The sequence below is a fragment of the Macrobrachium rosenbergii genome, chromosome 15 (genome assembly GCF_040412425.1).
Source record: "Macrobrachium rosenbergii isolate ZJJX-2024 chromosome 15, ASM4041242v1, whole genome shotgun sequence".
Classification (NCBI taxonomy): Eukaryota; Metazoa; Arthropoda; class Malacostraca; order Decapoda; family Palaemonidae; genus Macrobrachium; species Macrobrachium rosenbergii.
Window position 1 is genome coordinate 43,359,659 of NC_089755.1, and position 27,826 is coordinate 43,387,484.

General features: G+C 34.9%; 1 long non-coding RNA gene across 3 annotated transcripts; it reads left to right on the forward strand.

Moving 5' to 3' along the window:
• Positions 1 to 11,852: 11,852 nt before the first annotated feature.
• On the forward strand, positions 11,853 to 27,250 carry LOC136846603 (uncharacterized). Of its 3 annotated transcripts, XR_010855459.1 has the most exons (4): positions 11,856 to 12,318; positions 15,778 to 15,913; positions 18,214 to 18,432; positions 24,298 to 27,250. It is a non-coding gene; the product is annotated as an uncharacterized lncRNA (long non-coding RNA). The 3 variants fall into 3 exon arrangements; XR_010855458.1 differs by lacking the exon at positions 24,298 to 27,250 and having other exon boundaries at positions 11,853 to 12,283; positions 18,214 to 19,591; XR_010855457.1 differs by lacking the exon at positions 24,298 to 27,250 and having other exon boundaries at positions 18,214 to 19,591.
• The last annotated feature ends 576 nt before the right edge of the window (positions 27,251 to 27,826 follow it).

Sequence of the window (27,826 nt, forward strand, 5' to 3'; positions counted from 1 at the left end):
ATCTGAGGCACAGTGATTTCCCAGTGCACTCAAAAGATTCCTTTCCCCTCTTCATGGGTATTGGGTACTCTGTATTTGTCTATCTAGAGATCACAGGTATATCAGGTGTGTTAATTTTCTCATATCTGAATAAATAGGCAACAGGTGTAGGAAAGTCCTATAACTACCCACAGTATGTAAGATACTACCTCTAGTTGATTTAACTAAAGAAAATGAGATGAGATTCAGTAACAGAGACTCAAATTTGTTCAGTTTTTTGAGTTGTTATATTAAACTAAATCTCAAAACCAGGTCTTGAGTGCTGATGAAGGGAAAAATTTACCTCAGACTTTTTCGCTTAGCGAAAAACTGAGTCTGGAGTTTTGCGCAGTGCCAATTCCTTGACTTTTTTTTAACACAATGGATTTTCAGTCCAAGCAAAAGTAATTTATTATAAAAATGTGCACTGCAAGTGTGTATAAAGTTTAATTATTAAGCAAGAATTGGGGGGATGAAGTCTTGGTTCTCGTTAGATAATATGCCAATTGTAAACTTGCAGTAGATCAATTTCATTTAATTTAAAAGTTTTTCATTCTAAATTAGTTCCACTCAGTTTAAAACTGGCCGCTATATTAAGTTGGTTTCACGTGGTTTAGGACAGTTTGCTCAAACAGATTAGTTACAGTTTGCAGTAATACTGTATATTGGTCTCATTTCATTAGTACAGGTGGCTTTCATTTATTGATTTCATGTAATTAAAGACATTGAGATATAATAAATTTGAAAAGTGACAGATTGGTTTCACCTGGCTTAAAACAGTTGGCTGTAATAGACTGTTTTCATTTGATCTCAGACAGATTCCTGAAACAGACTGGTTTCATTTGAGCTAATTTGGTCTGCTCTTAAAGTAGGATTGTTTAAAGCCCTCCTTGGTAAATGTGTTGCTTCTTTTCCACAAACTGCTGAGATCTATTACACTAACCACATCATGTAGTTTTACCCTCCTACCTCAATCCACCCCTCTTCTCTCAAGAGTGCACTTACTGCATATTACAACTGCTCAGTAAGGACTCTGCAGGAATGCAAGACGTAGTCAAGAAGCACAAAATTTAAAGGATATAGCATGCAAAACATTAGTCAGCCATTCAGCAGGCAAGAGGTAGGATTGTATCATTTTCACTAGCATTTAAGTCTATCCCCCTCGGTATACTCATTTTAGGATTTGTAAAAGTGAATGAAAATACAGTATACATCACCACTTTGCAGTTACTGTGTATTGTGTTTTTTACAAAAGATGAAATTAAAGTCAAGCTAAAAATAAAACTTGCTAAAGCAAGCAACATTAAAAGGCTAAGATTGACTTTCATTTGGCAATGCTGTTATACTTCTCAAGTATGAACAGCTTTTATTTTGTTTATAGAGGTAGAAGTGGCAAGTAGCCTTAAATCTCCTGTGCATCCACCTCTCCCTTTTCTATTTTGCTGATTTGGTGTTTACAATCAGTCTTATAAAATCTGATGCTCTTTATTGTACACATGATTCTGGACTTTATTCCTTGTGCTTTTGCGTTACAGATTAAACCTTTCAAAATTTCTTTAATGATGGGGTCTTTGAACGTGAGGTAGAATTTCTTCCATTGCACATGGTAATGCCTCAAGTACTATTAGGATATACAGTACAGTACATATTTATGAGTATAATGACTACAATATATCTCAAGTAATAGTTCTGGGGTTATGTTTACAAGGTTCATGTTCCATTCCCATCCTACTACCCATCAGTCTATCCAGTTGGGTACCAGCATCAGCTGGGTCAAGAAATGGTCATGGCAGCAACCTCATCCTGAGAGACTTGCTTAGAATATGAAGGCTCTGGCTCTTTGGTGGCACCCCCTCCAAAAGAACAAAAAAAGGCTGAAAGTGAAAACCAATGCATTACCATATAGACATCTGATGAAAAAATATATAACTCTCACCGGATGTTTTATCTATTTCAAGGAGATGAATGTGGTTCAGCTTGGAAATCTATTCAGAAATTCGAGATTTTTGTTTGGTTCGTCGAGCTATCTGCCTTATCCAATCTGGTATAGAAGAATCCTTTATACATTCCGACACAACATGCACTCTCTTGCTCACTTTTTTTGGTTCCTGCGCATTATTGTGATGCCTTGTCACTCACTCTAGAGGCAGTAACATGTTTTCTGCTTCCTTATCTCACTTTGCTAGCATTTGGATCTCCTCTGATGTAGAGGACTTTCCTGCTGTTTCCAACCTGGGCTTTTCATGTAACTCTCTGGGAGATAAATCATGACGACAAAGTTCATAGTATTACTGTATGATGAGTTTCAGTGTTCTCAAGTTTTTGCTGTTCCTTTAATTGGTAAATTTACGAAAAACTCCTTCCTCGTACAGGCTGTATAAAGTTTACATCACACATTTACATTTGTCATACAGTATATCCTTTCGTTGCATGCAACTAAAGTTGAATTCGACTGTCTGCAGAAGATGTAAGTAGTGACGGCTTTCAGGGATGAATCTTTATCTTTGACAAGATTGATTGATTGGTTTCTGTTGGATGGCATCACAACTATGGATTTCGATTTTATTTGATTTTCATTTAAGGTTACCTGTCATCATAACGATGGTCATTGGTGCTGAACTTGGGGAGAGCAGTGATGGTAATGTCAGTTATTGCTGGACATGGGAAGTGTTAATGTTTGTTATTGACTTGGTTTTCAGGAGTCAAGGGAAGTTCATGAATAGAAAGAAAGTTACACTAAATCTAACCTGATTTATAGACTAATTGTGGAAGCAAGAGCAATGCTGTCACTGGGCCAGCTTAATCTCCAACAAAATATTGACCTGAGACAATTCTTAGTTCATGCAAAATTCACTACTGTATTTGAACAGGACATTATTTTCAAATAAATGAGAAATCGGCAAAAATTTGCTAAAGATGAATTTTGTGTCAAATGCTAAAAATATGCTGTATACAGTACATTAAAAACACTTCAAAGTTAATGTGGTACATAAATCATTCTGCCTGCAAGCTGTGACCATACCAAAGTATTTTGCATCAAATCCATTAGAGATTTCAACAGAATGATGAATGTTTACACTACTTTAAATCATCCAATAAGGTGTCATAGGATTGGTGTTTGTATCCATGTATCTCCAGACGTTTACCAGTTCTTAAAGTCTCAATATCCCAAGTGCTGTAACTACTGCATCATTTACACTAGGTCATGAGAGTGTGGCAATGGCCCCTTGGATTCCTTTGTTATTCCAAACCGGGAAAATCCATTTCTGTTTCTTTGCATGGCCACCTTCCCCTTCATTTTTAGCTGTTCATTTCATCTCTGTTGTGCTACTTCACCTATGCAAACCAAATGATTGAGAAAAAAGTGGCCAGGACCAAAGTGTTTGGAAACAGAGGGTGCAGAGAGTAATGTGGTGTTTGTGAAGAAATGTGTAAGAGGTGGAGGGAAGACCTGTTAGAACTTAGATGGCACAAGTTGGATACTTACCCTGAGCATGCATGCTCAATGGAACCATATAAGTAGTATTTCATCTCAAGCTTTGGGAAGGGGTGCGTTTGTTCCTTTTCTTTTTGCATAAGTTGCTTTGGTTGGGTTTTCTGCCACTTGAAGCCCCCTCCCCCCTTCCCCAGTTAATTTGTTCTCCAAGTTAAAGTTTCATTTTAGTGTTGCACTTTTTCCACTACATTTAATATTTTGCTCTACTAAATGTTTTCTACGAACCCCTAAAGGGTTACGAAACTTGAGCAGTGTACTAATGAGACGTTTCCATATCCATGTTTATTTTTATGGGGAACCTCTGTTCTTCTCTTGTGTTGTAATGTCTTAATTTAGGGATATTTCCTTCCTTTTTCTTTTGGGTAGGGGTGGTGTTAACAGGGGTCATGTGTTCAATTTATACTTTGTGTAAAACAAAAGTACAGATCCTCTATACCTTGTCAGCTAGTCATAGGTGCAGAAAGTGATCCACAAGATTACTGTCAGTTTCCAACAAGATGTTCTTATCAAATTTGATACTATTGGGCAATGCTTTACTATATAAGCAGAATGTATAAGTATTAAGTTGCTGTGAATTTTCCATTGAAAGAGAAAGAGAGAGAGCACAAAAGTGTTCAAAGCAGAATTTTACTATGTAAGATTTTTTCTATCTGATTAAAGCCTGTTTTGCAAAGGTTTAGTGAAAGTAGGTAGATTTTTCTTTGCTCAAACTTATTCGTAATTTTATTCAAATATTCTATTGGTCACTTTATTATACAAATACTAGTCGTGCAAGGGCTATTTTTCTATTTGAATGAGTGGGCCTGCTTAAAATAAATGGTAACTAAAAGCCAATACTTCATACATCCGTCCTTTAGCTGTTGACCTGGTTTGCTGAGTGGGATACAATAGCCTATTATCATTCAACATTATGGAAAGTTCTCTAACTGACTGTCGTGTAATTTTATTTATATTAATTTTCGGTTGCTTGAGAAGTTGAGACCAATTCAAAAGTAATATGATTTTATTAAAGTCACAAGTGAAGTTATTTCGTTTGTTTTTCATATACATTAAGTTGATGTAACCTTTTATTTTGGAAACAAGTCATGTTAAGTTGTTGCAGCACCCTCTTCATTTAAATGATACTTCACAGGTTGGTTAGGTAGATCAAAAAGGTTATGTAATCGAGATGACTTTGTATTATTTTGGGAATATTACTATCAAGATTTGTGTTTAATTTACAATCTTTTGTTTATTTAAAAAAAATTTTTTTTAGTGGAAAATTAATGTTCCTTGCTGCGGTTGAAAAAAGTGGAAGGTTTTTTTTACCTTTACCGAGTTTTAACTCATGGGGGAACATGTAACCATATGTCAAGCTTGATAATAATTCTCAAATATTTGAATTCTAGTTTTTAGCAGAAGTGTTGGTCATCAGTTGACTGCATAGAGGAGGTTGAAATAGGCTGTACAGTACTTAAAATCTGAAATGTGATGGGACGTTCTAGGTTCTGGGATATATGAGTTTGGCAACAACTTTTTTTTTTTAAAGTGATTAAATCACCTGATGCTCACTTTACCTCACTAATGTGTGTCAACAGACTAACCAACTAGACTTCATCCATAGCTTCTTCCTTGCCCAGTGCATATTAAATAGGCAAACTATAAATAAAAATACCTAATGAATAATAAAGATACCTAGAGAGACTATCTCATCTTGGACATGTACTTCACTTGCCATCACCACTGTATTCCCTGAGCAGTGTGCCATCCACTCTGTATGTTGTTATTTAAATTTGACGTGGAAATATTACATGCACACGTGTAGATAAAGTCCTATGAAGCTTATTATCATGTAAATGCTCCCACGTCATTGTATCTCAGAGCTTGAATTGCTGTTCTCATGTATCCTGTGTTATTTTTATCTCGATGTGGTAGGAGGGACGCAGGATCCACGGAGGGAGGGATTCGGCTCTTGACTAGTGATTCCTTTCAAAGGCTGTGGAATAGCCAAGTAGAAGCAGAATGTTTTATTGAAGAGGTTAGGCCTTCATATGAATGTCATTCTCTCGCCCTTCTGTAATAGCCATATGTTTTTGAAGTTTTCCTTAAAGCTGTTATGTAAGTTCTTACATTTTGGGACATTTTGGTAGTATAAATGGAAAAAAGTCATGGCCCATCATCCCATAGCTTTAACGATAACATATCAATGCAAAGACAGGGGCGAAACACAGTTGTGTATGTAAAATATGTTGGATGTGCTTTCAGTTTATTTCTCAAAAGGTTTTTGCATAATAACTGTACAGTCCTTGTTCCTTCAGACTCTACTACTTTTAATAAAAAAAAAAAAAGAGAAACTGCTTGTGGCCTACACAGATAAATTTTTGCAAGCAGCTACAGTATATGACCCTTTCAAATTTTGAAGCATGCCTGAAATAGGAAGCATTAACCTAAAAGATCAAAATCCAACTCTCGTTTCCCACACAAGGAGAGGAGAGGAAGTGATCATGTGGTGCCAGTGAAGTGTGCAGTGCATCTTGTAGTAAAGTATCTCAGGTTTGTGAGCCAATTTTGTAACTTCAAGTGAAGTAAGTGTTCAAGCAGGAGCAGGAAAGTCCGGCCTACAAGTGCCGTCGCAGCTGGCCCAGTGCAGCAGCAGCAGCAGCAGCAAGAGGGACTTTGTCTATGAGACAGTGGCTTAAGTTCAACTGTTGTCTAGTTGCTCATCCACTGTTCAGCTAAACAACTGGGGTGGCAAGGTTGTCTGTCAGCCACTATGTCAGAACACAGTACCAACTCTGCATCAGATCTAAACCAATGCTTCAATAGTGTAGGCTGGTGATTCTTAGCCTCTGAGGGCATGTTTTGTGTTCAGACTTGGTGTGAAGTAGTGAAACAGGAAATAAAGTAAGTGAAAAAAAATATACAGCAATGTTTACCAAGTAGAAATATGTCATGACATTTTTGGTGAGGGGTTTTGTTAGAGGTCTAACTGTGATGAAGACAACTTAAGCTACAGTACTGTATTTGCATGTAACAGAGAAGTGCCTCCAATGGATTCCAGTGTATTGTGACAAAAATTATATGAATTAGGGAGAGAGTGTAAAGAAGTCACATTTTTTTCATTATTTGTTGAGTCACATTTTATATTCCATTTTAGTAAAGAATTTTTTTTTATAAACTTGCTTTATGGCTATGTAAGGAATAGCAGAATACTGCTCTCCACTGTCAATCACAAGTCCTCAGAGGTAGGTTTCACTAGTGTAGCTAGTTTAGCCCAGCCTTTTGTTTTTATTTTCAAAACATACAATAGATAAGGTTGAAAAAGACCTGTTTATGGTAAAAATGATTTAAGTAAGGTCATAAGCCTTAATTTTGTGATGATCAGTTAAGATAACATTATATATATATATACATATATATATATATATATATATATATATATATATATATATATATATATATATATATATATATATATATATATATATATATATATATATATATATATATATTACTGGATAGTGTACACATATACACAAGCAATGTATATAATGTGTACACATATATATACACACTTTACAGTTTGTATGTATAGCGTGTGTATATAAATAAACAAGTATGTATACTGTATATTTATATGTATACACTGTATTTATAGATACACTCATACATACCTTTCTATGACCTTGCTGTAAACAAGCTCTTTTTCTGAGGCATACATATGCCGATCTCACAATCCACCGAAACACATTAACCCTAGAAAAATGTTTTTAGATGCAAGGCTACGTGTATTTTTTTTTTATTTATTATGACAGTTGTGATTCGTGATGTCAGTGTGTGTGCGTGTGTGAATATTGTATTACTTTCACTTTTTTTATGCAATTAAAATTCTTCTGTAATTTCTCACGGCTGACATCGTTTAGTAAATGGATTTTTGGGTTCACGTTTATAAATTATTTTTTGTCACGACGTTTTAGTCATCGACTCTACTGACCGTTATATTTATTGCATCTACTGTTTTCTGGGGTTAGTGAGGTTCATCAGTGCTATTTAGTTTTTTTTTTTAAGAATGCTCCAAACTGGTTAAACACAGCAGCATTTTGAAGGTGAGATTATTACATTCATTGCAATAATCTGGCATTCTCCCCACAGAATCTGTTGAGACGAAAAAAATAAATAAATAAAGAGTGGCCCAAATTCTCTGTTGCTGCTTGAGTGCCAGAAGTGAAGGTTAGGATTTTACAGCATGTCGAGTGTTGATGGTATTTGCAGCCATTTTTTATTCGAGAGTAAAAAAAAAAAATGTGTTATGTGAACACTCAAGCAGTAAAAGGGAGCCCTGCCAAAACTGTCTATGACCAAGATCACCAGCTGTTATCATTTCTGGTTTTTTTTTAATTATTTCAACTTCAAAGGAGTGACGGCTTTGATATATGTTAATGACAATGGTGATATGATGACTATTGCTAGCTCGAATAATTATTATGGACATGTCAAAAAACCAAAGTTTCTCTATCAGCCTGTCTCTCTCTCTCTCTCTCTCTCTCTCTCTCTCTCTCTCTCTCTCTCTCTCTCTCTCTCTCTCTCTCTCTCATCGACACGCACAAGTACACGAATAGTTTTATGTGTACGAGTGAGACTGTGTGTGTATGGATACTTATACTCTTATTTTAGTAGTGTATGTATATATACACACACACCCATATACATATATAGATTCATACAAATATACTGACAGAAAACTTATCAAAGAAGCATACTCGTAACCACATACATGAGCACATATAAATGTATAAATACATTCGTGGGTTACGTGTTTACCGTTTTAAATGCGTTTCCCGCCAAATTAGGTTTATTTATGAGACGTTAGTGGGGAAACATACAGATCTCCAGATTATTACTACCCAGAATTAGTGGAATAACTTTTGTCACTTTTGTGTATGCAGACCTCTATATTAGCGATGTTCAAAATTGGTAATACGTACATACATACATACATATATATATATATATATATATATATATATATATATATATATATATATATATATATATACATATACTACAATATTTATATATGCATACATGTATGGGTGCTCATTTACATACACGGTAGTGTATATATACAGGTATGAACATGAATACACTCATGTGTAAATATGTGTGTACTTGTATGTATATAGATCACATACACCAAAACTTGTAAAATAAAAAATTCCTACTTTTATTGCATTCACACTAAGACTCTCTCTCTCTCTCTCTCTCTCTCTCTCTCTCTCTCTCTCTCTCTCTCTCTCTCTCTCTCTCTCTGTTGGAGCTGCTTAGGCAGTGCACTGAAGAACATTATTATTATCTGTGATGTCTTAGTGTACTTGGCGCAAGAAGGGCTCAACAGGCAAAGGTGAAGGCAACTTGGGAGTCCGGAAGTCAATTCTGAACTCTTTCATATGTGATGTTACTATATAACTGGATAGTTTATTTTCTATACATAATGAAACATTAATTATTGTAAAGTATTTATCTTTATATGTAAATGATTAATGTCCATTTTAGCACTACAGAATATAATGTGTATTCTGGAATTTTTTAACTTATTACCTGGCAAAGTGAAGTACTTCTGTGAAATGTAATGCCATGTACTATATTAGAATACTGTAGTGTACATCTGGTAGACTTATGTCAGTGCAGCTATTAAATTTCTGGAAAAGCTTCTTTTTTCAGTTCCAGCTGAACTTTGTTTTTCAGTTTATTGAGTAAGCAATTTTAAGATGCAGTGTACTGTAACTGAAAATATTTTAAAATAAAAAGAGTATTAAGAAAATTATATATCAATATTTTCACTCTAAATATGTATATAGAACATACAAGAAAAGGTTAGTATTATTTTATTACCCCAGATATAATATACTTTACTGAAATGGCAATGAACTATTTTATTATAGACACTTTAAAGGGATTTTTATATGAATGTGTCAAGTGTCGGAAGAACTGAACCTTATAAAATGAGGGAAATTATTCCAATGCGCAGCTTGGCCTTTGTACCTGACCCTTGGTAGAATGGACAATATTTTATGTTTCACAGAGGACTTGAGCCAAGATTATTCTCATTATTAATAATGTGACATTGACCATAATTTGGTTTGCATTGTCAGTAAGAACTATCTTATCAGAAGCACCAACAGCCATCAAAACTGAGCCCAGCCTTCAGTTTCGGTAAGCCAGTAGCCATCATGATAGCCTTTGGTGTCAAGTGCCAGCCCATCCAGCTACACAGCCTGAATGAGGCTTACTTGCTGCTACTGTATATGTTATGAAGTCTTTGAATGTGGCCACTGAGCCACATTCCTAGACTCATGTGGTTCGCCTAAAACATTCGTTCTTTACGACAGGTGAAAATCCAAGAAAGGTATAGAAGATGAACAGTTAAATAGAAAGAGACCAAAGGGAATGGATGAAAAGTATATTAAGAGAACAAAGTCATAGGCCTATGATAATTATGAGTGTAACTCACTGGGCTGGCTGTATTACAATTATTAATAGTAATAATGGCGAACAGCCTCTAAGCTTCACATACCAAATTTTAACTGAAGTTAATTCTATACGAAGCTAAATGCCATTGCAAAATTAATTCTACTTTTTATTGATATCCAGACTTTGTGTCGTACTGCTCCTTATAATTATTTGAAAAAAAAAAATATCCACGGTATGTTTATGAGGTAAAACAGCGCAGATAGATCTCCTAGAATTTTCAAGTTATTTTGAATAACATTTTAGATTAAAACATTAAAAGATATCTATATTATATATACTCAATACTCCGAGGATGGCGACAAAAATCACATTCAGCTGTCTTGAAAATTCTGGGAAAGGTGTGCTGTCTGCAAACCCTTGCTACTTGCGAGTTGAATATTTAAAAAAAAAATGTGGAACACCTTGACACACGAAATTATAGCTATTCGGGTCAGTAGATATTAGGAACTGAGATTGTGAGTGGTCACAGTTTTAGCTGTAAGTTGGTAAATTCTAAGGTAAGCCCAACTGACGAATCTCGAAGTTGCAAATTTAGAAAAAACCACAGGCATACATTCTGAGGCTGAAAGTCTAACCTAAAAACCATACAGATGACGTTAACACTAAAGGTTTGCTTCTTTTATGAAGGTTTGGAGTTTCCACAGTGCACTAACAGCTTGTGTCTTACCAGAAAGCATTCGTAGCCATATTAGGTTCCCGTAGACCTAATACTCTTATCAGTCATGAAAAATAACTGCGCAGCACGTTAGTCTAGGTAAATGAAGGACCAAAATTCGACATTTACCAGAATATTATGACACATTATTACCATGCAAATCTTTGAACCCGCTCGGCCAAGGAGTGAAGTGGTTGGTGTAGATGAAGGTAGTTTACGCAAGCACAAACGCTTGCCCCAGCGTGGTAAGTTGTGAAAGATATTAGGATGCCTGGTTTGTACCTCTGGATTCTGCATACCAACAGAGGCCTAGGAGGCAAGTAAAAACATTCTAAATACCAAAGCAAACTTGGTACATATTACCAGTTTTTCCTCAAACTTCCTAAAAGCAAACTAATGAAGAATGGTTCTCTTAATGACGACCATAGTTTTTTAAGATTGAAGGTGACCTATTCACTCAAAGTCCGTCTAATCTTATATCATCCAAGTTCAAATATTTCTTCAAATCACATGGAAACTGGAATGCAGTTATAGGACCATGAGAGCTAGTGACAGTGCAGAGACAAAGAATTCGTTTTCCTGACAATTTATCAGGTAAATCTAGAAAACTGAAAGTAAATGGTTCCAGTATTTTCAGGGCTGGTAGAGAGCTATTCATAGTGATATATTCCAGTGCTCTTTTCAGTTTAATCTAGAGCAGAGGTCATAATTTTTACACATGGACCCAAGGAGGAGTGTTTTAGGACTTCATTTAAAGAGTCCTTTTAATAATATGGAACACTCTTTGCATGGCAGGCTAAATCATGTTATTGCTTTCTTTGTGCCCTGGCTTTACACATTCACTCTCGGTTCTCTATTTGCCATGTTTTCAATGAAAACATGACAAACGAGGTCAACAATTCAAGAGTAAGCTATGTAAGTGATGCAGTGCATCCAGTAATAAACTAATTAGAATATGGTGAATGCTGGAAATATTCCAGTAAATAATTATTACCATATTTTTAATAACTATTTGCATTGATCACGTTTCTTTATTCCAAGCAGAATATCAAAAATATTTTTTCATCAAGCTTATTAGGGTTATGTTATGATAAATCTAAAAGTGGAGTTTATTGCCATTAGACTATTGTCGTTGGACATGAAATAAGAGACAATAAAATAAAGGTCAGTACTGTATTGGTGAACTTGATCATTACATGATAGGGTTCGTGTTTTTTTTTCTTTTTACATGCAAAAGCGTTAGATATATTCAAAATTAAAACTCCAGCCAAAGAATAAAAGTGATAAACTATAGGTCATATTTTGTTATTCATACTGCTCAATTTTCCATTTAAAAAAATATAATTAATGAAAAGGGTACTTGTGAGCAACACAGTCAAGGCATGATCTAAGGCGTAAAATGTCGGGACATTTATACTTATGAGTGACCAGTGGCTATGATCACCTAACCCTGAAGAGTTATCACATACATTAAATTCGACCAATTTTAAGTTCTATCGACGGACAATGGACACGGAAAACATCCATGGCAAAGAAAGTCGTGTCGACGGTGTCGCCATCTATCCATTAAGTTAATCTCTACAATTCACAGACTGTCATCCTTGGTGAGAACGATCTTCTGATTGTGACACTGGTATCGGTACTGTATTCATTGGCAATTTAAGTTATATTTCGTCTGCTGATAGTTTATATGTGTCCCTTATCATAAAATGGTGAGTAGTCGTAGTCTGGTCTTTAGTAGCCTAGAGGGTAGCACACAAGCTGCTTGTACTACACCAGATAGCCAAAAGATCAGTATTTAGGGCCGCACCCATATTGGGATGGTTACTGGCCGTGGGACAGTTTTACAGCTAACTACACAGGCAACAGGGCCTGTGGTTGGGTAAATATCATAAACCATTAGATTTCCAATTGAAAATATTTGTAAAATACAAGGGTGTATTGAAGCTAATCTGACCTATGGTGTTGAGTCTTCACCTGGCCACTGTTCCCTCCTCCTGAGACCTTACACCCTGGCACAGTAAATTAGAATAAATAGGGTTACGATCTAGCCCAACCACACCTACCCCGACAAATTAACCCAACCTAGGGTACTAGATTCTTACCCAGGTGAGGGTGCCATGCACCCCTGGGCCCTTACCTAACCTGTGGCACATAAATTTATGGCCAACCCCACCTAACCTATGGCACGCTGACCCCCCACCTAATGTGGCGTCAACAGATTGAAAATTAGGGTTATAGCATAACCTAAGTAATGGGTGTTTGACCATAACCCAGGAATGCCAGGTCTCTACCCAAGGTGGGGGGAGGGAAGCAGGGGACTTCACCCTCTTGGCCCCCCAATTAACACAAGGAAGGTTACCAGATTCTTACTTGGTGTCACTTCAAAAACATTCAGTAAAGCTTGCCTTAATCAGAATACAGAAGTATCCTTGGGATGCTAGAATAGCCTAGCGTGCGTCCTTGCATCGCATTCTTTTGCATTTTTCCCACCCCAAAACCCTGTTTCTCAGAGGTTCCCCATAAGTGGAGGATATAATTGTAAGATATGAGTGTCTTTAAACTACTAATTTGGGGTAATTTACAAAAGAGCTCCCCAGGGAGACATCATTTATTAACAATTTTTTACTGAACAATATAGAAAGATTGGATATCATAGAGCTAGCATGAGTGATGGCTCCATTTGTGCACTTACCCTAAGTTACTAAAGGTTTATGCAAAATGGTCAGGAGTGCCATTTATACACAGCAGTTGACAAGTTATCAGATCTTTTCCTCATTGGATGGAAGTGCCCACGAACTATAATCTTGCAACAAAATTGAGAACCTTTGTTGGTTTAGGAAAATTTATTAGGCACCGTTAATCTTTCAAAATGGTGAAATGGAAATTATTAGCATAATTATCTACAGGTTTAAGTAAAAAGTTTTGATTTCCTTAATGTCCTGGGTGAGGAATATGGTTTTTGCCCCAAAAGTAATGGTGGTGTATATGTGGTTACCACAAGAAATGCTCTAGCTTTGAAATGGTACGTTGCCCTAAGCTTCAAGAAAGCTTTTAAATGTCTCCTACAAAAAGATTGGCAACATCGTGCCTGAGGACATTAAATGTTATGGTAAGGACTGTGATTAAAGTAATGATAAACAGATAACCTTGCTGACTAATTGCTAACTTTCTCCAGATGGACACATTGAAGAAGTTACCCCTCAAATAGCTTTTTAACACCAAAAAAAGTGGTAGTAATTAGCAAATAGTGTCAGAGAGGTAAAAGGATGCAAGTTCTTATATTCTGATTGTCACTGTAATGAGGGGTGATTATAGAATGCTCCAAGAAAGAGTAGTATTCTTTTTGGAGGTATGTTCTTATAGAATTTTTGTTGATCTCTTGTCCTCAGGGGGAAGTAGGAAGTTCAGACTTTAGATGAAGTAGAGATACATGTGACTGCATTAGTCTTGTTCCTTCTGTACCCCAACCAGTAAAAGGAAAACTTAAAGGCTCCAAGTTGAAATTGAAGCCGCTGGGATAATGGATGAATCGTCTTGAGACCAGCCTAATCTCATGTCTTTGTTCAGAAATTGGTGAGGAAGATGGTTACATGTCTTGACAGATTGGAGGTTGTGGTTATTTATATATGTCTGAAAAAACTATGCTATACAATAACATGAGATACCTTTTTTCTGATTACTAAATGCACAATCTAGAAAATACCCTCAGAGGCATGGGTAACCCTGAAAAGCTCTGATTAGGAAAATCGACATCCCCCAAAGCGTTCAGGTAATTCATACTCCCAGTAGCAGTTTATTATTGGCCTGTTATTGGTTCTGCACCTGTACTTGGGCAACTTTTAGATGTGGGAGATTACATGCCATGTGATATTTGAATTAGGGATATGGAGCTTAGTAAAGAAAGCTATCTTCTGTTAAACCTTAAGATGCCTTTTTTATGACCAAAGGCAATCTCTGTGGCGTTGAATATTATTACTATAGTAACTTCTTAAAGGAGGTTCTAAAGTGGCTTAATTACAAAATGACCAAGTTCACAGCTGGAGGGCATTGAGATTATATTGCTAATGAGAGTGTTACTGAGAAGTGATGTTCAAAGGATGGAAAATTGGTGATTACCTTGTGACTGTTATGAACATTTAATAAGGAGAAGGAAATTGCCAGTCAGAATAGTAGAAATGGAAGTAGTTGGATTCTACTTGTGGAAGGACCCAGTAAATCATGTGAAAAGGTCATAGGTGAAGACGGATCGGATTAAAATTCAGACAAGTTCATATATGCAAGAGTGTAGAGATTGTGTCAGACCCAGAGAAAATCATACTTTTTAAATGTGTTGTTGATTAGTAGCTTCTGTCTTAATGTTATATTTGAAAGTTCCTGAGGGTTTTAGAAGTTGACTGGTTAAAGAATTCTGAACAGTGTGATGACTGAAACAGGTAGATACCTTTTACCACTAGAAACCATGTCTTAGTATCATTTTAAATTACAAAGATAAAGACAGAAAAAGAGCAAAAATTTAAATAGAGATAAAGACGGAAAAAGAGCAAGAATGCAGCATTGTTGCTTTTGTTTTATCTTAGAAGTTGAAGCAAAGCAAAGCAATCAAAAAACATTATTCATGCAGGATTGGAATGACTTCTAAGGGTGGGTTACATGAATGGATTTGACTTCAAGGTTGAGTTCAGTGCCATTTCCAAACAATTTTTCCACACATGGAACCATATCTAATACTGTACAGCATTGCTTATTGATAAAAATATATAGTACTCAAGTCCCAATAACTAACGTTTGCATGATATGCTGATAATTATAGCAGTGGGGCTTGTGGTCTTACAAGGGTAGAGCCAACAAGAGGTATGTAAGATAATAAGAATACTAGAGGTTTTGCAGGTGAATGGATCACCAAGAAATACCTTCCTTCTGCATGGGGTGTAACGTGAAGGTTTTAATTCACTTTAATCAGTAATTCATATACTATAACTTCACAACTCCACCATATCAGAGGAGCAATAGAATATGATTGTAGTTCATGCAAGGAGGCCACAGACATCCGTCCTTAGTAGTCGAGTATAATTTAATGTTTTGCATTTTATTTCAGGAAAGAATAATTGGCTTGTAGATGTCCTGAGTTGTCTGGACCTGGGCTCTTGCTTCATAGTGGTCACTGCATCCAGATATACAAGCTGCAGAATACTGTGATGGTGGACTTGTTTGTTGTAGCCACAAACAGTAAGGTATACTAGATATACTGTTCTCTATCCTCAAACCTTTCCTTCACCTGTGGGATAACCTTGTGACAATGGTAAGACACTTTCCTTCATCTTATTTGTGTACCCATATTACCCCAACTTCTCTGTAAAATCTTAATACTGTACCTGTATTATGGGAACTCGACTGTCAAGTTGAAGCCTGAACCTTATTCAACAATGCCTTTGAGAGAGAGAGGATTTCTTGTGGCAACTTGTAGAGAGAATCTCTACATATTGAGAAGGCTACTTCAACTATACAAAGAACTCTGTAAGTGGGTAATGTTGACAGTCAGCCTTTTCCTTTTCATCTGTTCCCTTTATTCTCCTGTCACCCAGTTGCCTAATTTCTTTAACCTACTTTGCACTAATTTTTACATCTCGTGTAAGAACAGAAAAGCCCTATAACAAGATAGGGGTGTAATTAGGGTCGTTAACTAATTTAAAAGTTATAGAAAAATGTCAAGGTTTCATCTGACCTCTCATTGTATTTCAGTTTTAATCTTTGAACTTAGTGTGTGGTAAATGGTCTCAGTCCCTCTTCCCTTAAAACAATACATTTATTCTTGTGATCATGTTCACTCGGTCATATACAGTATCTTGTAATGAGCTCTGCCTCCTTGAGAATTGATGTGGGGTCTTCCTAGATGGCATCTCTGACTTTCCCTTTATCTCATTTTGGTAGTTCAGGTGGACTGCAGTCGATATAATTGAGGATCAGCAGCTGGTTAGCTGAGAGGATGGTGCACACCTGGTGACCAGTGCCACTGGTGAGTGCTCAAAGGATTTTATGGTCTGGCAGAATATAAAAGGGTTCTTTCTTGTATGCTGACTTGTCATATAGTTCTGGTGTGTGTATCTATGACTGCTTCATACCACATTATATCGAATGAAACTGGAGAAGACAAATTGGGTTGTGAAGACCTTTACCTATTTATGAGAGCCTTTGTATGCAGATAATCATGTTCAGAATTTCCTTATACTACTGCAGGATATTTTTCTGTGCTTTTTTGTCTGATATCATTTTGCAAGCTTTGGAAAAACATCCTTTTGCTATATTGGACACTTGACGTGACTCCAGGTCAGACTGGAGCTTCTCAGGCTTGGGGGAGTGGAACCCATAGGAACATTGTTCACCGGGTTCCAAGTTACCCAGCAATTTGAGCACAATGCTGATGGGCTTGCTTCATGAGTTTGATCAAGGGAAACTTTCTCAAAGAGATGATGACAAGAGGAGGAGGCGTTTAACAGATTCTATAAAATCATGGAGCGCTTCCTGTAGGAAATGTGTAAGATTCTAAGTAAAGCCATCAAAACATCATAGAAGATTTGAGAGTTCCCGCCTAGTCACTTCCTGGGTAGTGGTAGTAAGAATGGCGGAGTTGGAGGCTTGCATGGGCTGTTACATTGAGACCATACCGATAGGGGTACTGTACCGAACTCTGCTGGTTAGCCACATCTAGCAGGCACTTTTTCCATTCAAAGGGGAGTGTTGCCCATTCCTTGTGGAGTTGTCATTCACTGAGATGGCTGAAATAAATGGTGTCATTTTTGCCATTGCCTCAAGTCTCCCATAACTGCAAAGTTGAAAACTTACCCTCACATGCTACTGTATACTGTGCTATTTCAAAGGTGAAGGGGCAGAAGGTAGTTTGTATGCTGGCAAATACAGTAAATTGTGATTCACGCACAACAGTTTCGTCATACGAATCCAAAAATAGTTAGCTGATCTTTCTCCTCCCAGCTCCTGTTTATTGCTGTTTTACATTCAGTGCAGAAAAAGTGAATTTAGGCATGTGGTTAATGGGTTTGTATGAAAAAATATAGTAATGCAAAAAATAGTTATATAATTCAGGAACTTTAATGTTAAGTATTTACTTGTAATGCAGTTGAAACTGTATGTAAGCACAGATAATAAGAATTTTGTATCCTGAGTAGTTTTGCTATTGCTTATTTTATTTATAATGAAATTTACAAAGTGTAAGAATAGTTTATTCTTGTGCAGGGTAGAAGAGAGTTTTTTTGGAATATAAATTTATTTGAATAATGTTCATAATAATGCAATATCAGATTTAGAATTGGAAAACATACTAAGAGTGTACAGTAGTACACTGATTAATAGGTATTCATTTTGTGTTGATGGTAATTCAAGCTACTATTAGTTGTAGCCCCAATAGGTTAATTTTCTTTATAAAGTTACGTTTTAGCAGAAATGTTTTGGCGGTTGGTATTTTAGCTATCTCCTTGTCATGTGATTGTGATTTATGACTCTGACTTATGAAATTTAGGCTGCCAAGCCCTGCACTGGAGTACTTTGGCCATTCAGCGCTCAAGATAGTGAAAAGGGAGAGTCGGAATGTTTGGACAAGATGAGGAGATTCAGACAGTAAAGCTGATGAAGTTCAAGGATCTGAATGTGGAGCTGGGAGAAAACTCTTCAGTCACATCAAGTAACACTAGTTAGAGAGGTAGGACAGCAAGACTGAAGAATGGAAGCAGGAATGGAGGTAAAGTAAATGGCTAAAAAGTCGGTGTTGCAGGGGGGCCAAAGGGTCGCTGCAGGTACCCTGTGAGTAATTCCTACAGTGCACTACATAAGGCACACTGATGGCACTGCCCCATATGGCAGTCATGTTTTTGTCAGTTAAGGTTTTAAAGAGCTTTTTCAATACATGTACAGTTAATTGGAAAGATTTAAATCCCTGTGCTTGATGGCATATCTTGGCTTTATCCAGTGCATTGCAGTATTGCCACTCATTCGAGGGAAAAACGGAAGAAATTTTCCTTCAGTCACATACACGTGCTCATCCCAATTTCTTTGGAGAGTTTAGTGTTTCATATGGTTTTTCTCCCTGTTTCTGTTAAGTCATTGTGGTTTGACTATTCCTTCAGTTCACTCATTTAGTTTAACTTCGTTTTGAATAGGTTTGTGAGCTGGTTGAATTAACTAGAATGAATAACAAGAAGTTACCATGTTTGGGAGCTTTCATCATTCATACTAGTAAATTTTAGTTATCCTTTACAAAGAATAATTCCATTACAGTTGGATCATGATATTCCTAAAGATGAAAGTGGTCAGCTGAAGTTTTTTTTATAATTTCCAAAACTGTGCCAGTTTTTGTTATTCAGCAGTTTTATTTTTATCATTTTTGTTTAGAATTTATTTTGAATATGTATCAATTTTCTAAATGCTGTTTTCTGTTGCCCGAGATTTTCAACTAATGCGTTTGTTAATTTGGTATTTGATGTGAAAATATGACTAGTTATGCATAACTTTTTTTTTCTAAGATGTTGATTGGTCACTTAGGGTTATAATTGAGAAATCAGAAACCCCCAAAATTCATCAGATCACAACCACATCAAATCAGCCCTCAACAAGACCGAAGAATTATAATAATAATAAACCTAAAAATTCAAATAAAAAATTTTACACAAGCACATCAGAGATCCTATATGCCTATACCAGAAATTCCTAACAAAAATATTACAACATCCAATAATAGAAACATAATTGGAACCCAGAGATCAGAACCATTCCTTCAACACCTGGAACATGGTTTATCTCGCGGATGTCAAGAGAGTTTCATCATACCGCACAACTATCTACCTAACAAAAATGAAAATGTAACCCGAAATTTCATAAATAACTTTACTAGGTTCCGAAAATGCCCTTTAACATTCCATCAAGATGGCGAACTACGCTCGGAATCCTTAAAACTTAAAAGAAACATGATCAAAACTCGAATAGATTTGCTAATAAGGAAATATGAAGAAGAACCAGTCAATGCATCAAATATCGGTAATCAAACCTAGCTATAAAGAAACCACAAAGTAACACAAACTCCCTTAAAATGTTACGGGATGTAGCTAAATCAGCAATTAACTTACAAAATTTAACTCTAATCCAACCAAACAATGACCAATAAAATAATTCAGTGGAACATGAATGGATTTTCTACTCGGCTTCGGCTAGGTGAAATCCAGAGAATACTAAAGGAACATAAACCTATTTGCATATGTCTGCGGCATATTGGCACAACTCCAAATAACTACAGAAACTCTAAATTAGCTTGCCAGTCACCAATAGTAGATGGCAAGCTAGGAACAGCTATATATGTTCATAACAATTCAACTTATGAACCCTTAAATATTACATCATTGTCATATCAAATAACTCCAATCAAATTGCATATGCCAGACAGTCAAATTATCTCTATTCTAAATCTATATAATCAGCCAAATTTTAACTCATACACTAATGATTTACCACAAATACTAAATATCGTAAATGGGCCCCCTCTGATGGTAGGCAGCTTTAATGCCCATAATCCATTATGGGACAGCAATCATGCTAGTAACTAGGCCGGCGCAAACATTGAAAATTGCATAAATGATCAGAATTTACATTGCCTGAATGAAAGTAATTCACCAGAGTACTTCTCAAAAACTCATTTAACCTTCTCTTCAATAGATATTTCATTATGCTCACTGGAATTAATCGAAAAATTGGAATGGAATGTCTTGGGTGATTCACACACAAGTGATTACTTTCCAATTGTTTTGAATTATTTGAACAACAAAAAACAATCATTTCCCAAAAAATATAACTTAATGAAAGCTGATTGGGATAAATATAATTTAAAAACTAGAAATATCCCTCCCTTTCCACTGAATGAAAACAGTGATGTCACAAATTATTTCTTTTCCAGTTTTGTAATCCGTGCTGCAGATAAATGCATCCCCAAAACTTCTTCAACTCCTAACACATCCACCGTTCCATGGTGGTCTAACAATTTCTCTTAAATCAAACCAAACACACACTGGCATGCAATTTGAATAGACTAAAGTCTAGATTAAACACCCTTAATAAAGGCCCTTTTAATATAAACAAACTAAACAAGATAATAGTTATAAATAAAACTATTGATCACATTAAACCACTTTACAATAAAAATAATGCAAAGTTTCAAAAAACAATAGTATTCGAAAAAGCTCAATCATGGAAAAATTATATTTCGGAGTTGTCACCAAATACTTCAATTGAGGAAATATGGCACAAAATTCGTAAAATCAATGGTAAACATGTAAGACCACCTAGAAGCCCGATACAATATAATGGCAAACTAAATCATAACCTACAAGATATTTCAAATATATTAGCCAAACATATAGAAGATATTAGCGCTTACAGTATTCTAATGTAGATGAACACTTCAAAAGAATTAGAACACAGAAAATGAATCATACACTTAATTTTGAAACTGATGAGGACCTTGATTATATTCAAGAATTCAGTATGGGTGAATTTAATTTTGCTCTATAATCATGTCGATCATCAGCTCCAGGTCATGACAAGATTTCTTTTGAAATTATCCAAAATTTAGCTACACTAGCTAAAGAATTCTTATTAAAATTATATAATAACATATGGCTAAGGCATGTCTTTCCAACTAAGTGGAGACGTGAAATAATCATACCCATAAAAAACCAGGCAAAGACCCTGGAGCATGAAATAAACCCAATAATTAATTATAGGAAAATATTTTCAGGGTAAATTTGGGAGATGAAGCAGATATTTCTGCTTTTAGTGTGTTAAAATTTTTAATATTAATTTATTTCTTAATATATTATTACATCACGTAGAATTTTAATGACATTAAATATTTTATGCATATATCACATCATTCAGTAAACTTCATACCCTTATTTATTGATTGCATCACTTCATTTTATTTATTGATCATTTCCTTCATGAATTCATAACTTTAACATAATTTATCTCTTCATTAGCTGAAAGATCTGGCCCACAGTGCCTGGGACCTTGAATATCCATCCATCCATACCCACCAGTAAATAGAAAAGATCATATTAAAAACCAGTATTTAACAAGTTGCTTGAAAAACTGACAGAAAATGGTTAGTTTTCTTTAACAAAAAACTCAATTTTAGAAAAGTCAATAGCTGGTAGACTACATGGACCCAATTAAAGATCTTATTAAAAGGATTTGAAAGAAAAAGATGACAGGTCTATTTTCTTTGATATAAAAAAAAGCAAATGATACCACATGAAGATACAATATTATGCACAAACTCCATAAATCAATATTTGAGGTCACCTTCCAATATTTATCTACAATTTTCTAACAAATCTGTTCAAATTCCAACATACAAGAGTTAGGAGGGTATCCCTCAAGGCAGTGTTTTGAGCTGCATCTTATTTGCCCTGGCAATAGATATCACTGTGAACCTGCCTGAGGGTGTACAAAATAGTTTGTATGTGGATGATTTTGTAATATATTATTCAAGTTATTCTCCGAGACATGCTCAAAGAATACTTAATATAGCAACCAATAATATAACCACTTGGACTAACTCCGTAGGTTTCAAGTTGTCAATAAATAAAACAAATGGCATTGTCTTCTACAAAGACAAAAGATGGTTGAAACAACAAACTATTAAGTTATATCTTTATAATGAAGAGATAAACATGTGCAATAGTTAATTATTTGGGTATAATTTTTTATCAGCATTTAAATTGGAAAGATCATATCAGATATATCAAAGCCAAAGGATTTAAAGCCCCTACATTATTAAAGAAAATATTTCACACCAAATAGGGTGCAGGATAAGATACAATTTTAATGTTGTACAATGCAAGAGTACTATCAATTATAAATTATAGCTGTCCAATTTATTCAACTGCCTCAGAAGCAACTCTAAAATCTCTAGATGAGTTACAACACGAGGGAGTGCGTATATGTACAGGGGCCTTCCGCTCATCTCTGTCTCTATCCTAGCAGAAGCAGGCCAGCTGCCCCTAAAATATTACAGAGATCCGATTACTTTCAGAAGAGGCTTATCCCTTCAAGCAGGCACATCTGTGTCAAATAAATTTCTCAATAATCGAAATACAGTACAAATAATACCCCAATTCAAAACTCATTTACTAAAAAAAACTAATCATCTATTGAAATTACATAACATGATACCCAAATTTACCCAAGAAATAAATCGGATCAAACCATGGACACTAGAAAGGCAAAAATATGCACATGTATCATTCAGAAAATTATATGTTCAACACAACTGTACCATCAACATGCCGTGGAACACACAAGACAGAAAGGTAATCCCTTCATAATCTATACAGATGGATCGAAAAATGAAGCTGGAAAGGGCTCATCAGCCTATTCAAGTAATGAAACTATCCAAATGGGCCTTCCCCTAATTTCATCAGTATTTACAGCTGAATTAACAGCCATACAATTGGCTCTCCAAATTATATAAAAAAAAGGACTTCCTTCATCACTCACACTGAGTGACTCAAGAAGTGCAATTGAAGCAATAGGATCATTTAAATCAACTAATCACCTTGTCGAAAATATCCAACAGGAAATTCATCGATTAATTACAAGCAGCCTTCAAGTTCATATTTGTTGGATCCCAGCCTATGTAGGCATTGAGGGTAATGAGAAAGGAGATAAAGCTGCTAAATTGGCTTGTATAATCCCCCCCCCTACTACGAATGCTCCCATATCAGACTGGCTAGCATCAGTTAAACCTTTTAATTTATGGGATTGGCAAAATGATTGATCAAATAAACCCCCTCAAAACTAAGACAAATTAAGAATGAAGTTAAAAAGTGGCATTCTTCTACCCAAAAACAAAGAATTAATGAAGTAATTTTAACAACTCGGAATAGGACATTCCAGACTCACATGGTTATCTGATGTCAACTCCGCACACAAGTCCAATAACTTGTGAAAGATGTAACATCCCAGTAACAATTAAACATCTTGATTGACTGTCCCAGATGGCAGCATGAAAGAAATACTTATTTAAAAAATAAATCAATAAAAGATGTTCTAGCTGAAGGTAATAACTTTTCAATTAATATTCTCTTCTTAAAATTAAATTAATAAATTAGTATAATTTTTCCCCCTTTTTTTATATTTTTTTTTATTATTCTTTTTCTCTGTATTCTTCCCCCTTTTTTCTTTTCTTCCAGCCGAGAGTAACCTAAAAGGGTTCAGAGGTCTAGTTAAACAAATAGGTTATATTAAGACTGTCATTATGAAGCAATAATTAGCTTTCTGTTTCGACACAGACTACTTATAAACTAATCAGAATTCTGTAAACCTTTTAATACACAACTGAAACCATTAAACTAATAAAAGTGAACTTTTCAAAATATGTTTCCCAATTGTAGTGGGTCTTGAGTTTTTTGTTTCACATAGCCAGATAAAAACTAAACATCCCGCACCTTACTGTAATTCATGTCAGCACTCTTTAATTGCAGTCTATGGCAAGAGTGATATTGATAGATAATTTCAGTTAAATGGTTCACTCTTGTGTCATCCACTTCCATTTCAGGGTTGAAGTCCTTGAAGTCCAGTTGTCTCAATATATCTATAAAGTCAGCTTGATAACCCCCAAGTAATTTTTTATATAGAACATTTGAAAATTAATGGATTTGACAATTTTTTCATTAAAACTCACATTTATGTCCATATGTTTTGTATAAAATAAAATATTTGTTAGGTTGAAGTTTTATATTTATAATTAAAGTTAATTCATACTTTGCTAGTATAAATCTAGAATAAACTTTTGTGAGTAATATACTACCAAGAGTTTAATCTATATGTTGAGATTTCATAAATATAAATTTTCAACCCCATAATTGACTTCATTTGTAATTGTATTGACTTCATTTGTAATTGTATTGATGACATTTGTAATTGTATTGATGAAATTGATTTGTAAATGTATTGATAAAAGGTCACTGTGACATGGTAAGATTTAAAGTGAATACTTTCAGCAATCAAAACTGGCTCGTGACTGCTTCTGTCTCAAAAAATATGCTCTTAGTAATAATGTTGCTTTGTGGAGGGACTTAGTTCTCTTTTAAGTGGTTGGTTTCTTGCTTAAAATGTTTTAAAAGGATTTTTCCATGTGAAATTGAAAAGTGGTGCTCTGCTACACTTGATGGCATCAGTCATTAAAAGTGTTGTTTTCCATGATTTTATTACAATATTTAAAGAATTGACTGCTGCTTTGAAAGAACTTTTGAATTGTCTTAATGAATGTACTCAAATGATCTGAGGCCTTGAGGTAAAGCCTTACATTCATTATAATGTTAAGTTAGACAGGGAGCAATACAATACAGTCATGTAGGAGTGTGTTCCTATTGTTTGTAATGCTTTCTTGAAAGTTCTGTCACATTTCCTTAGTTGTGCCATTTCAAGATTTTTTTTTTTTTTCTTGATTTGGAGTATTTGTCTACTATTGTTCCTGTTTAGATGTCAAAAAATTTGGCAGTGTTTGTCTCATAAGGTTTTATATTTTGCTAGCAAGGTTTTGCATTTTTAGAAGAATTAAGCCACTGGATCAGTTGTAATAAACTTCAAAATTGTTCCTGAGCTTGTCATATTTCAGAGGTTAATTAATGCATTAGCAAATTTATTTAATACTCGCAAAGTATTTTTTTACTATAACCTTGTTAGTCATTATCATAAACTCACAAAGTATGTTTTTACTTTAAATTCTTAATGACTATTAATTCGTAATGACTATCACATCACAATATCTAAACATGTTCTGATGACAGTTTGGTATTGGTAATCTCTTATGTACACCATTTTTATCATTTTTACATTAAAACAGTATTTTTCATTAAAATGGCTTTATTTAGTATTGAAGAAAACATTGAGGACAAGGCTACAGGCATCACTCAAGAAAGCTGTTAAGGCACTTTTACCATACCAAATTTTTATCATCAGTAGAGTACTAAAAATGAACCAGGTATTATTCAAAACCATAGAGTAAAAACATCAACTGATTAGGGTGCATCTGTTATGATTGTTGTACCATAAGGTTTAATGACTCATTTTTGTTTGCCACATTTTAAAAACTTACAACAGTACTGTAGTATGGATTGTGTATATTGTTAAGCTGTATTCAGTTGAGAGAAAATTAAGATATATAACTTGTGCATCTAGGTTATTTGGATAGTAAGACTATTATCTACTTTGCCATAGATTTTGAGCTTCCTTCTCACCTTATTAATCTTAAAGCTCATATGAGCAGAATTTTAGGCTTTGAAAGCAATGTCTCTTTGGTAGCAAAAACCTTGAGTGACCATGGTATAGTATGAATGGTGAGAATATTTTTCATTGTCTTTGTAACTCTTGTATACAATAATTACCCTGTCAAATCTGTATATTCCTCTCTCTAACAATAATTACCCTGTCAAATCTGTATATTCCTCTCTCTAATGTAAAATATTGTAAATGAAGACAATCCTAAATGCTGGAGGATGAAAATGGCTAGGTTGATTTTTCACGGTATACATTTGCTCTGAGGAAAGTATGATGTATAACACAATTTGTTTACTTTATAGTTCAAACATCTAACAGTATCACTTGCAAATAAAAGTTATGTAATATATAAATATATTATGTAATATATAAATATATCATAGAGTACAATACTGAAACACATTTGTTGTATACTTCAATATAATCATGCCATCTGGTTATATAACAGCATAAAATAAGTACAAATGTATTTGGGAATAACCTAAATTCATTTAGTTTGCCTGCTTTCAAAAGCAGATTTAAAGAGGTTCTTCTCAAGAAGATTCCAATTTAAATTGCTCAAGCTAAAGTGCAACTGGCAGGCAGATGAATCAAGAAGAATACTTATAGAATTCCACTTCACCAATATCATTTTGGAGGTGGGCAATCAAGCTGAACATTTTGTAAGGAATCAACCAGACTAGGAAGTTGAATATTCACTAGTTATCCATGAAGTAAAAAAGCAGTGTTTGATTTACAGCAATCTAGAACCAGTCAGCTTAGTAGTAGAAAAATTATTCTATACTGTATAGAACCAGTCAGCTAAGTAGTTGAAAAATTATTCTATACTGTATAGTAATAAAATACTGAAGACAAAAATTAAAAGTAATAAAATAATGAAGACAAATACAATTTGAGGAGCTGTAAGTTTAAAAATGGGTAGACCAGTAAATGTATGTAGTATCTTCCATTTTAGGTTCTTCCTATTTTTTTATGCAATTGACCAGGATGTTCTAGAGTTGGAAATCTGTTGGTAGTTATTATTAAATTACATTTTTACTTCAATTTATGGAATGTTTATTTACATTCTTTATTATTTTGGACAAAGTGCATTAGTCAAAAAGTCTGAGGCTACTTAATCCCATGAAATAGAAATATGTACGGTTCTGTGGAAATCTTGTGTGTACCTGTATTTTTCATTCTGTAAAAGGAAAATTTAATGTGCAAGAAATACAAACCTTTTCTCATTGTTCTCGTCTATCATTACTCCCTTCCTGTTAGTAAAACAAAGTTCTCACTTTGAATATCCAACAGCACTTTACTCCTTTTCTAGAGTTGCTTCTTAGCAAGTTGCAGCAGTTGCCAAGATAACGCAGTGCAATGTGTGAAGTTTGTGGTCTGTCACTATCTACTCAAAGGAAGCTTGCACCTGTCCAGTACTCCTTTTTGCTTTTTGTGGTCTGTCACTATCTACTCAAAGGAAGCTTGCACCTGTCCAGTACTCCTTTTTGCTTTGAACGGCAAGTTCGAAATTAATATAACTGTACTGCCTTTCAAGATAATCAGGGCACCCCAGGTTCACTGGATTGAGTATCGTGGATTGTGTTGAAGCTAACTAATTTGCCTCGTCACTTAACCTTAGGTTGTGTTACTTTAGGCCTATAAGGTTGTTACTTTTTGGCCCAAACTGTTAACTATTTCTGTTCTGTGTAGAAGTTGCTCTTTCCCCTTTTAGGATGGCTGTTCTATAATGCAATTACATTGAAGTGTCATGAAACAACTATATAAAAATTTCCATTTCACCTATGGTGTCAGGAGCAGTTTTG